The sequence below is a fragment of the Motacilla alba genome, chromosome 11, assembly GCF_015832195.1.
Source record: "Motacilla alba alba isolate MOTALB_02 chromosome 11, Motacilla_alba_V1.0_pri, whole genome shotgun sequence".
NCBI classification, from domain to species: Eukaryota; Metazoa; Chordata; class Aves; order Passeriformes; family Motacillidae; genus Motacilla; species Motacilla alba.
In genome coordinates this window covers 19,458,353-19,471,198 of record NC_052026.1, presented here as the reverse complement: position 1 = coordinate 19,471,198, position 12,846 = coordinate 19,458,353, and the positions used below count along the sequence as shown (strand labels likewise).

The window sequence follows — 12,846 nt, the reverse complement described above, 5'->3', positions numbered from 1 at the left end:
GAGGCAGAACCAGAAAAGCTGAGTCCCGAATTTCCCAGCTGATTTTACAACCCAGACCTCGGGGCGTTGGACACGGAGCACAAGTCAAGGGCAGCCTTTTAAAAGGCGCCACCAGGATTTTATATGAAGAAGGTTTTAATAAAAAGAAGGGTTAAGTTTTGCTTTAAAGAGTCTTTTTTTTTTTTTTAAGAGAAGTCTGCTGGAAACAGTGAGGGTTTTTTTCTCCTCCCTCACTGGAAATGTTTCTTTACTGTCTGCTGCAGTGGGTCAAGGCACGGCACTGTTGGGAGGGGGTGAGGAGCAGGAAATTCAGTTTATTCCTCTCCTTCTGGGTGTAATTCCCACAGACCCCAACCCCACCGGCTTCACCCATCCTGCCCTGGAGTGACCCGAGCACGGAAGATTTTCCAAGGAAAAGGGGAGCACCCTGCATCTCTCCAGGACCTCGCCTCTCCATTCCCACCTGGAATCAGTCGGGATGAGCACCCCGCACCCCTAACGCTGCATCAACAACAATATTCGGGATAGACAGGGGCGGCTGCATCCCCCCCTCTCTGCTTCCAGCTCCCAGGCCTGAATTCCCCCCCAGTTTCACACCCTGCCGAGTGACACGGATCCGGGGCCGGCGGGGTCGGGGCCGAGCGTGTGGCTCGGCAGCCAAAGCTCACACGCGGCCCTTTGGCACAAAGGGCTCTGCTGGGAAAACAATGCCCCACTTATGCCTCAGCCAGCCACGGCTCCAGAGCCCGCTCGCTGCTGTTTAAATTTGCAAAGGCTCCTTGCCAAGATAAAATACCCAAGGCCAGCGCTCGCTACATTATCACAGTCGGGCTTTTCAGCCACATAAAGGAGCCTTTTTTTGTTTTTGCCAGGGAAAAGCTCGGCGGTGTGGCTGGAAAGCTGCAGGATTTGCATGGCAAGGGCCGGGGGGGGGCCGCGCTGAGCGCCAGGAGACACAAACATCCTGCTCCCCGTGCTGGCAGAGGGATGGGGATGGGGACAGCAGGGCTGCTGGCACGCAGGACTGTCCCGCTGCCGATGGGACCCGCGTCCTGCCGGCGGTGGCAGAGCCTGGGCAGGAAATGGGTGTGGATTTACTCCGTGCAAACCACAGATGGTGCACAGGTACGAGGGCCAGGTGTAAATTAGGGATTTGTTCGCCAAAATCTCCCCGCCAGGGCTTGGGGATCCCCTGTCCCTGCCTGGGGGTCCCTCCTGCCGGCTGTGGCCAGGGGGCATCGCTCGGAGGTGGCCCAGCAGCCCTGGCAGCAGGGAAACGCGGGGCCTCGTGCGGCTCCGATGGGGCAATCGATAAGGAGGGCTGGGCGTGCTGATTTAAAGCGATACTGCCCGGGCAGCTCCTGCATCCACCCCCCGAGGGCCACGGATCTGGCACAAGCACAGCTCACCCCCCGTGGGACGGGAAACCCTGGAAAAAAGTGAAAATTGGGACTGTTCCCTCTGGCTTTTACAGCCCCAGCCTGCCCTCAGCGCCAGGCTCCTCCTTGGGCTGCCACTGGCAGCGCTCCTTGGATTTTGACATTTCAGCTCCTGGAAGAGGAGGTGGAAAGGGATGGAACTGAGGCGAAGGGAGTTTGGCTTTTCAAAAACCCACTGTGGTTACTGCCAGGCTGGCTGGCTGCGGGCAGAGCCATCCCCACCTGCGCAGGTGTGCCCTGCCGGGGGCTCGGAGCATCCTCCCTCTCCTGGGGCCTCCCACGGCCTCGGGGACAGGGGACACGGCCAGCAGCGGTGGCAGCAGCCTGGCTGGCACGGAAAGCCGTGCCTGGCACTCTCCTGGCGGGGCAGGTCCCGTCCTGCCGGGAGCCCGACGTGCCAGACGGGTTGTGATTCACCGGCCGGTGCCTGCGGAGCTGGCTGTGCCCGCGGGGCAGGGCTGAGCTCAGGGTCCCCAGCACCCCAGAGCTTCCCAAATTCCCCTCAGGGTGCGAATCCCGGGGGACCACAGCACCCCCAGCACGGAGAAAGGCTCCTTGCCATGAGAGAACAGCTGAGATCCCACCAGCGGCTGATGTGGGACGCCCCAAAGGGACCTCACCAGGGGAGGGCACTGCCAGGTGCCCACCGCGGGCAGGGCAAGGATCTCCCCAGGGTAAACCCCTGCTCTGCTGGAGCCAGAATGGTTGTGAGAGCAGGAAAAAGCCAAAATTCCCGCAAGGAAACGCCAGCCCCTGCTCCGGCAGAGGGAATTGCTCCTTCCTTCCCATGGCAGGCAGAGCGGGCACGGCTCGGCGGGGTCTGGCAGAGCCGGGCTCAGCGCTGGGCTCGGCCTCTCCCCTGCCTGACCTTGGCGAGTCGGTTACTCGCGGTGACTCAGCTCCATCTGGAAATCAGCCCGATAACGCTCCCCCCGCTTATCTATCGCTCCTGTATCGCCCGAGCTGATTAGGCGGGCAGGGAGTGTTCCTGCTCTGCCTCTGGACAGTGCCCAGGGCAGCCCTGCTGGGGCTGGGACACGTGCGGGGCTCGGGCTGAGGGGCTCTGCTCGGGGGGCTCCGCCTGAGGTTTGGTCCAGGTGGGCTCAGAGGCTGCCGGGGGAACAAACCAGCCCGGGAGGGGTCCCTGTGACAGGGAGAGCACCCGGGAACGGCTGGAGCGGGGCCAGGGGGGTTTAGGGTGGAGATCAGGAAAGGTTCTTCCCCCAGAGGGTGCTGGCACTGGGAATGGGCAGGGCCCCGAGGCTGCCAGAGCTCCAGGAGAGGCTGGACAACGCTCTCAGGGATGCCCAGGGTGGGATTGTTTTGGGGTCTGTGCAGGGCCAGGGGTTGGATCGATGATCCTTGTGGGTCCCTCCCAGCTCAGGATATTCCCTGATTCCACGGAGCTGCTGCTGTCACAGTCAGGAGCGTGGCAGCTCGGCTCAGGGATCAGGGACAGGCGTGGGAGGGGGCGGCTGGAAAATCTCAGGATGCCAACTGGGTGGCAACTGCCAGGGAACTGCGCTGGTGGGAGGGAGATGGGTGGGGGCAGCATTCCAGGGCCTCAGGGGGCTCCAGGAGAGGGACTGGGGACAAGGGATGGAGGGACAGGACACGGGGAATGGCTCCCACTGCCACAGGGCAGGGCTGGATGGGATATTGGGAAGGGATTCCTCTCTGTGGGGGTGGGCAGGCCCTGGCACAGGTGCCCAGAGCAGCTGTGGCTGCCTCTGGATCCCTGGCAGTGCCAAGGCCAGGCTGGATAGGGCTGGGAGCAGCCTGGGACAGTGGAAGGTGTCCCTGCCATGGCAGGGGGTGGAAGAGTTTTCAGGTCCCTCCCAACCCAAACAATTCTGGGATTCTACCAGGGGATCCCACACAGAACCCCCTGGCTCCGTGGGCTTTCAGTGCCTTCATGTGGCACGAGGGTGACTCTGAACACACTTTGCCCCAAAAAGAGGCTTTTAACCCCTGCCTAAAGGACCGAAATCCCACCCAGATGGATTGATCCCACCCAGCGTGGCTTTGTCTGGAGCTGGGAAAAATCCCTTCCTTTGTGACCTGGCCCCTGCTCCAGTCCCTTTGAGCTCCCTCCCTCTCACCACTGAGCAGCTGCAGGGCCAGAGAAGGTCCCTGAGTATCCCTGCAGCCAGAGGCATTCCCAGAGCCCATCTGGGCTGGGGAGGAGAGTCTGGCTCCCAAAAATAGCATCTGAGCCCGTGCTGTCAGCTGGCCCCTACCTTGGCACCCTCCGTGCTCAGCTACTGCCGGGTCTCGCTTTCACCTCCCATGAAAAATGAATTTCTTGGCTGCAAAGGAAAGAGAAAAATATGTCAGGAATCTCTGCTTGGCTTGGCTGTGGTGCTGCGGCGTGTGGGGAGTGCTTAGCACCAAAAAGGGGGGATTCCACCCCAAAATTCCCATCCTGGCCACCCCCAGGCGGGTCCCCTGGTGGGCGGCTCTGTCTGGGTGCTGTGGGGATGAGGGAATGGAGGAGATGGGATTCCCATCTCCTGCTCTGCTGCATCCCAGCTCCATCCCTGCATCCCTGCAGAGCTGAGCCGTGAACCTGAGAGGCAGGAAATGATGGAGGAGGAGGAGGAGCAGAGGGAAGGGGAATTGAGGGTACTCAAAGCCCAAACCCCAGCCCTGGGCACACTCCGGGCACAGGGAGTTGCCAACCTCCCCCAGCTGTGCCCAATCCTGCCCCTGCCATTCCCAACCCTCCCTGTCCCCCCAGAGAGAGCTTTTCCCCAAGTTTGGGTAAAAATGGGGATTTTAAGGGCTCCCTGTTCCCTCCCTGCCAGCCCCAGCTCCAGCCTGGAGCTGACCCCTGCTTGAAGAAGAAAGCATGGATCGCATCCTGACACATCACACCCTCCTCTGTTAACCCATGTCCCAGGCAGAAAAAAAGCAGGATTGGGGCTCTGCCTCCTGCCAGGACACGAGGCAGCAGCGGGAGCATCACATCCAGGGGGATGGGACACTTTCCTTGCCATTCCTGGGCCCTGCTGGTCCCCAGGGAGGGGAGCTGGGAGTGGGGACTGCTGCTGCTCCAAAGGGACACAAAACCCGGGGGATCCCTTGGGGAGAAACCACAGCGGGAAGGAGCCAAGTCTTGGTGCTGAGAGCTTGAAAAGGAGCTTGGAAGAGGGGCTGGGAAAGATTTTGGGGATGCAGACACACAGGGGGACACACACAGCTACAAAGGGACACACAGACACGGCCTGGCTGTGCTGGGGCAAGAAGTGATGTCCAGCGGATTCTTCTGGCCCAGGCAAGCTGGAAGGTTGTTCAGAAAGTTTCTTTCCGGCTCACAATGATCCAAAATGGATTTGCTGGATCTGAGCAGCACATTTCCAGCCTCACTGGGGATGCAGATTTTGCAGAGAGTCCTAATCCTTCCTCACTTGCCACGCACAATCACAGAGAAGGAAAAGGAGGAGGAGAGGCCGAGCCTGGCAGCTCTCGGGACACCCCACAGGACGCAGAGGTGTCACCAGCTGGTGTCACAAGCCAGTGTCACAAGCCACCGTCTCGGCTCCGTGCCCGGGGTCCCCTCCCAGCCCCGAGGCGCTTCCAGAGGAGGCTGCACGTCTGGGATCCGGCAGGGGGAGGTGGCTGGGCTGGGATGGGGGAGAGGAGGCGGCAGCAGACGGGGCTCAGCCCCAGCTGGAGGCCACCCCAGCCCCGAGGACGGTGGCTCAGGGCGGGCTGGCAATTCCCTGCGGCGGGAGCTGGGTGTCAGCTCCGAGCCCTCGCTCCAGCCCCATCCCAAGGGAAAGGGGATGGCTGCGCACAGGGAGAGGGGAGGCTCCCCCAGGGGTCAGCTCTGCCTCTCCTCATCCAGCGGGAAAAGCAGCCGGGATGCGCCAGGCAGGGCAGGGAGCTGCCAGGTGGGAGCCGCTGCAGGGAAATGCGGGTTGGATCCGCGCATCCTCCACCGGGATGGGCAGAGCCGGGAGCTGCATCCTCCTGGGCTGCTCCCGAGTGAGGGGCAGCTCCCAGATCCCCTAAAGAAGGGCTGCTGTGTTTCCGTGCCCTTCAGAGAGACAGCATCCCTAAAAACCCAGAGGCGTGGGACACCTGAGAGCTGCCGAGCCCGAGGGGAGCTGGGTTTAATCTCCCTGGGGATCAGCAGCAGGGCTGGGGCTGACAGCAGCATCTTTGTGGGGCTGGAATAAAGCCTGACTTCTTCTGCCATTTATTTAAGGAATATTAATCTTTCATTTTCCTTCTAAATGCTCCTGTTTGCTAAGGACCTATCTGTTACCTAAGTGCTCCGATAAATCTTCGAAGGTAAAACTACATGTTAGATGCTGCCAGAAGGGTACATTTAAGAATATTTCCTAAATTATCAACTGCATTAATCTTAATTACTTGGGTAAAAGTAGAGTCTGGCATTAGGGTGGACTAAATTGAGCGGGTGTTTGTTTGTCTTTATCATATCACATATTTGAGATCATTTAACAGAGCCCAGATAAAAGGGGCAGCCAGGGGCAGAGCAGCTGCCTCATGGAAAGGATGGCTCTGGGTGACAAAGAGCAGCTGGGAGGGGACCCTGGGCTCCCTGAGATGGCAGAACCTGCCTGGAGCAGGTGGAACCCTGGCAAAAATATCCAAATGAACTCCATAACACCAGGCTGGATGATGAAAGAGTTTTACAGAGCATGGAGGGGCAGGATGGGGAATGGCTTTAAACAGAAAAGGAGGAGGTTTAGATGGGGAATTCTTGGCTGGGATGGAATTCCCTGGGAAGCTGTGGCTGGCCCTGGATCCCTGGGAGTGTCCAAGGCCAGGCTGGACAAGGCTTGGAGCACCCTGGGACAGTGGAAGACGAAGGCTGGAATGAGATGGGCTTTAAGATCCGTTCCAACCCCAACCATTCCAGGATTCCCTGATGAAGTCGGAGGGTTTGGTGTCCCTCAGGGTGCTGGGGCAGTGCAGGGCTCTGGGAGCAGCTCATCCCTGGTGATCAGCCCCCGTCCTGCTGGGCACAGCCAGAGCAGGAGGCGCCACATCCTCTGCTCAAGATTTTCCCAACATTTCCTGCTTATTTGCACAAGGGCACCATGCCTGAGCAGGGCCTGGCTCTGAGATGAGCTCGTCCCTCAGTGTTTGAGGCCCCAGAACTGAAATGAAGTTCAGGGGTTGAAGTGCTCCCTTTCCCTGGGCCTTGCACAGGTATTAAACATTCCCGATGGGAAACGTCCCCATGCCCAGGGCTGCCTGACCTGGGCACATTCCTTATCCAAGAGGGAATTGCTGAAGCCAAAAGGGAGGGTTTTCTTCTCTCTGGTTCACTTTTGTTTCAAACGTGAGGAAAATTTGTCCCTGGAAATCCCTGTGCAAGGGATGCTGAGGGGAGCTGCTAGCAGCAGGGGAGAAATTATTCTGTGCTGCTGGAGAAGGGGATGAGGGATGGATTTGGGGAGCTCAGAGGCCACACCGGGACCATCCACATCCCCAGCTGGCACCTGGGCATCACCAGGGCATGACCTGTGATCCCACATTCCCTCACCCGCTATCCCAGGATCAGGCCCCACTCTGCATTTCCCTCCCAGCCTCCCGTGACCCCCAAAAAAGGAGGAAAAGGCCAAAAATCCCAGGCAATGACAGCACTCCCAGGCCAATCCCACATTTCCTTCCTCCCAGCAGAGCCTGGGTCTGCTCCAGGCTCCCCAGCCCGGGTCAAACGGGGACAGGAAAGCCGAGAGCCACGAGCACATCCCGGGATTTCCACTCCAGCCCCGTTTAGCTCCCTGTGCTTTTGGCATCCTGCTCCTCAGGGTGGGGGTGGTTCTGCCTTCGGGCACACACACACATCACTGACAGAAATTAATTGGCTCCCTGCAATTAAACATCCCAGGCTTCAGCTGCGGTCAGGGGATGAATGGGATCACAAATCCAGAAATTCCTTTGGATGTCCCTGGAGTGGGAGAGGGGCACAGGGAGTCACTTCCCTGCAGGTGACATCCTGGTCCTGGCTGTGACACGGTCCCTGCTGAGCCCTGGCGGGCGCAGAGGGATCAGCTGAGCCAGGGCAGGGAAATCCTGGTGTTCCCTCCCAATGAAGGGTCCAGAGGCCCAGAGACCTGGACACAGCTGGGATTGGGCTGATGGAGAGGCAGGATCTCACCTGGGGCTGGGACGGACCATGGGCAGCACAAGGACCACGGGAGGCACAAGGACCACGGGTGGCACAAGATCCAAGGACCACGGGTGGCACAAGGACCACGGGAAGAACAAGGACCAGGAATGGCACAAGGACCATGGGTGGCACAAGGACCACGGGAAGAACAAGGACCAGGAATGGCACAAGGACCACGGGAAGCACGAGGATTCTTGGTGGCACCAGGATCATGGGTGTCACAAGGACCATGGGAAGAACAAGGACCAAGGATGACATGAGGACTGTGGGAAGCAGAAGAACCATGGGAAGCACACAAATAATGGGAATAACGTGATACGTAGGTGGCACAAAGACTACGGATGGCACAAGGACCACGGGAAGAACAAGGGCCAGGAATGGCACAAGGACCACGGAAAGCACAAGAACAATGGGAATAACACGATCCATAGGTGGCACCAGGACCACGGGAAGCACAAGGACCATCACAGCACGGAGCAGCAGCCCCAGCCCGGATGCTCTGAGCCCACCCAACTGGTTTGGATGACCCTGTCACCCCAGAATCCTGGGATGAGCCCCAGCCAGAGCCCATCCCTGCAGACTCAGCTCCCTCCCATCCATCCCAACGCTGTCCCAGAAAGTCAGGATGCTCCTGTCCAGCCTGAACCGGTTCCCACAGGATCTGATAGGAGGAGACTGCTGCCAGATTTGGGGGCTTTTAAGCTGTCAACTTTCCTATAATTATTAGCAATGTTTTCAATCAGTTCTCCTCTGAAATTTGCTTCGGAAAGACAAGATTAATGAGCATTTCCTTTGGGGATTTATTGCACTGTTAATTATTCTCTGCCCGAAATTTGGTGCAGAATATTATCAGCTTTTCTTTTTTTCTCTTTTTTTTTTTTTCAATTAAAAGCGATTATAATTTGCTCTCCATAAAAGAAAAGTGGATTTTCAAATAAAAATATAATATCTCCCCTTTCCTGATTAAGTATAATAGTCAAGTGATGGAGATAAAAGTAGCCGGTGGCTCTGGCAGGCCACGCTGTGCAGACATGAACTGGGGCCCCCCCGGCAGCACTTCCATCCCTGCTGGGGTCCCGTTTTTTGGGGATAACGGGATTCAGAGAGGCCAACTTGTAATTTATGGAGTTTTCCTGCAGAGGGAAGCAAAGGTGTCCGAAAGGAGCCGCCCGCGCAGTGCCAACTTTGGGCGAGGGGCTCAGAGAGGAGGAGGAGAAGGAGGAGGATGGGGATGGGGAGAGCCGGGAATGCCGCTGCTTCTCCCAAAAAAACGCTCGGCTGCAGGTTCAGAGGCCGGGAGATGCTCCGGGGATATCAATCCCGCTGGGAAGGCGTTGGAAGAAGCCGCAGTTGCTCTTTTCACGGAGCAAACGCCTTCTGCAGCGGGATCCGAGCAGGGCCAGCCCTGCAGAAGGGGCTCTGTCCCCTGGCAGCCTCGCAGGCTGTTTGCCCTCCGCAGCAGACATTCCTCGGGTGTCTCCCGAATGCGAAACATTCCGAAAATGCTGCAGGACAAACCCTTGCTTGGTGGGGGCCGGATCCGATTTCACCGGAGCCCGGCGTGGGGTGGGGGAGCCGCTCCACGCGGGGCTTTGCTGGGAAACAGCCCCGGCCCAAACCCTGCTGGGCTGGCTCTAAACCCGGCTTTAACCCCAAGATGGCTCTAAGCCCAGGTTTAACCCCGGCCTGTCCCTGCAAAGCCCCCCTGCTCCCCTTGGCTCTGGGAATAGAGGCAAAGGAGAAGCCAAGCTGAGCCCAGATTCGGAAGATGCCCCGTGCTGGCGCTGGGAATGGGCAGATTTGGGGGATCCCTGGGGGGACGTGGCTGGGGTGGCCCCTGGGTGCTGCCTGTGTCCCTCTGGGGGGGACAGGGCGCTCGTGCTCCAGCTGCCACCTCTCCCGAGCCCATTCCCAGTGCTGGCCCCACACCAGAAGGGATGCCGAGGGTTCTCAGGGAAGGGAATCACACCCCACGGAGCAGGGAGGGCAGCTTTGGCACTCTGGGGTTGCCTTTCCTTCAGGCTCCCGCTCCCAGCCGTGGGGCTGGGGTGCCCTGGTGGGTACCACATCCCGGGGGATGGAGAAGGGAGAGGAACTGTCGGGATTTTGAGGGAGAACGACCTGGTTTGGCTTCCTCCAGCTGGAGCTGCCGCCTGAAGCCAAGCTTGCCACCACCTTGAACGCTGGAAACGGCTCTTGGAAGGCAGCAGGGATGTACCATGCAGGGAAAAGTTTAGGAAAGGGATGGATAACCAAACCGGGACACTCCCTCATCTGAGCTACAAACCAAACCATTGCCAGGGCAGAGCCACAGAGGGGAAAACTGAAATTCGGGAAGCAGAATCCCAAGAAACCTGTCGTGCCTCAGCCCCCGCGGCCCCGCTGGCCGGCGCTGAGCGATGCTCTCTGTTCTCCACGGGAGCAGCAGCGCCCGGGGCCAAGAAAAACGCCCGCAGCTATAAAAAGTCTGGGGAACAGAGACACATTCATGGAGAACTTCAAGCACGCCGCTGCAGCCGGGCAGGATCCAGGGAGCAGCCCCAGCCCCGGGCAGTGCCAGCCTGGCCCCGGGCACTGCCAGCCTCACCCAGCTGTGCCAAAGCCATGGAAAAGCGGGATGGGCTCACACAGCCTGCTGGATTTGGAGTGGGGAGGAGCTGTGCTCAGTCCCAGCGCGTTTCCCATCAGTGTTCCATCGCTTTCCCCTCGGTGTTCCATTGGTTCCCCATTGGTGCTGCCCGTTGGTGTTCCATCAGTTTCCCATTGGTGTCCCCTCGGTGTTCCATTGGTCTTCCCATCCATGTTCCATCAGTTTCCCATAGGTTTCCCATCAGTGTTCCATCGCTTTTTCCATCGGTTTCCCATCAGTGTCCCATGAGTTTCCCCTCAGTTTCTCCATCACTTTCCCATCAGTTTCCCCTCAGTGTTTCCATCAGTTTCCCCATGGTATTCCATCAGTTTCCCCTCAGTTTCCCATTGGTGTTCCATTGCTTTCCCATTGGTATTCCATCAGTTTCCCCTCGGTTTCCCACTGGTGTTCCATCAGTTTCTCATCAGTTTCCCCTCAGTATTCCATCGCTTTCCCATTGGTTTCCCCTCAGTTTCCCATTGGTGTTCCATCGCTTTTTCCATCAGTTTCCCATTGGTGTTCCATCAGCATTCCATTGGTTTCCCCTCGCTTTCCCATCAGTTTCCCCTCGGTTTCCCATTGGTGTTCCATCAGTTTCCCATCGCTTTCCCATCGGTTTCCCCTCAGTTTCCCATTGGTGTTCCATCGGTTTCCCCTCAGTTTCCCATCGCTTTCCCATCGGTTTCCCCTCAGTTTCCCATTGGTGTTCCATCACTTTTCCCATCAGTTTTCCCTCGGTGTTCCCAGCCCCTCTCCAGCCCCTCGGCCGGGCCAGGTTTGCTCGCAGGTGCCGAGCACGAGCCCGGCACATGCCTGGAACTTCAAAGGGCCAGGAATGAAAACCATCCCGCCCAGGGATTTGCAGCCCTTCCTGCTGCTCCAGCTGCTGGGTGGCAGATGTGGGACACGGCCGCATCCCTGTGCTGCGCCACGGCACGAGCCAGCCCGAGCTGGAGAAACCCCTCTGTGCTGCTTCTCCTGCTGCTTTTCCTGCTTTTCTGCTTCCCCAGGCCCCATCCCTGCACGAATAATGCCAATATTCATGGCCCAGACAAATCCAGGCTCTGTTTGCTCCCAGGAATGTTTTCTCCAGAGACGCTCCAAGCGACAAAATCCCCTTCCTCACGCTGCTGGATTTTGCTTTCATCAGGCAAAAATAAAAATGAGCCGAGGGTTGAAGAATGGCATCCTGTCAATATTTTCCTTCTGCTGGTGCTGAATGAGCTGGAGAAACTCTTGGAGTCCAAGCCTGTTGCTGCTGTGCTGCTCCAGGTACAACATCCCTCTGTAGGGATGCAAAGCAAGGATTGGGAATTTCCCTCCTGCTTTGGGATGTGCTTTTAAGTCAGAACAGGGAGATTTTAAAGTCTTGCCTCAGAGGTCTGAGGAAAGGACGCTGCTGCTCTTCCCACAGCTCCCAGAGGTGAATCCCAGCACTGAGACATGCTGAGTGGAAAAGGTGCTGGGAAGCACAGAAATGAGGGAATCTGGGAATTTCCCCCAGCCTGGGGTGGGCAGCACCACCAGGGAGTGGGATCCGTGTGACTCATCCCTTTCCTCATCTTCAGCCACTGAAGGAGGAATGAAACAACCCAACCCTCTGGGAGTCTGGAGAAAAAGGGATATTTTTATGTCCTGGCTGGAAAACTGAATTCTTCCCAACAGCGACAATTAAAAACAATAAACATTTTAAAAAAAAAGGTGAAAACCACTCATTAATGGTTTCTCTCCAGCCCCCCAAGGCAGGGAGGAGAGGGAAGGGGGTCAGGACAGTACTCCCTGTCTGAAGGGCCACACTCATCCCAGGAACATTTTTCCTGCCCACAGAAAGAATCCCAGACAATACCTAATCCCATGGACACCGGAAAGGATTCCTTTCCCTCAGCCCTTCAGCAATGCCACCAAACCCCACATATTTTCCCGGTGAATTCACAGACCAAGAGCATTTTTTTCCTTCACCTGGAGATTTAAAGCTCTGGAGATTTGAAGTTTCTAAAAGAGATTTTTTTTTTTTATTTTCAGGGAAAAGTCATGTGGGATCTTCATCCCGGCACGGGGATGAGGAATAACTTTGTGCATCTCTCATCTGTGCTGCTCCTTTTCCTCCCTTTTCCAGCCAAACGTTGCAAGTAATAATTTTCCCACATGGAGCAGGAGCTGCTGTGAAGTGGCTGCTTCTCCCATTAAAACCCGGGCTGCTGCTGGATTTTGGGGAAGGGGGTGTTGGAGAAGGGCCTCCCCGCGGGGTATCACTTTTCCCCACTGCTTCCTGCCCAGGTGATCCCACACAAACCTGCCTGTGTGACGGAAAACATTCGGGATCTGGGACACATCTCCAGCCCAAAACACAGCCTGGATTCAGCTTCCCTCCCCTGCTCCCAAAGACATCCTCCTTCTGCCACAGAAAGTGGCCTTCATCCCGGGATTCCTCAAAGCCACGGGGTGAAAAAACAGGGAAAACATTCAGTCTGGGTGTGGGTGTCTGCCTGCCACGGCTGTGCCCGCACTTCCCATCTCCTCTGGGCACAAAAGTGCCCCTGGAGCAACCAGAGCTGCCTGGGGATGCTGCGGGATGATCCCAAATGCACCAACCCTACAAGCCAGGGGGAAATGGATTCAGCAGCGTG

General features: G+C 57.7%; 1 protein-coding gene across 4 annotated transcripts in view; it reads right to left on the bottom strand.

Moving 5' to 3' along the window:
* The window catches only part of ZNF469 (zinc finger protein 469), a 194,073-nt gene that overhangs the window by 15,599 nt on the left and 165,628 nt on the right, over positions 1-12,846 (bottom strand). For all 4 annotated transcript variants that reach the window (XM_038147748.1, XM_038147749.1, XM_038147750.1 and 1 more), the window contains one exon: positions 3,680-3,748. The gene's annotated coding sequence lies outside the window, so the exon portion shown is untranslated. The remainder of the gene's footprint in view (positions 1-3,679; positions 3,749-12,846) is intronic.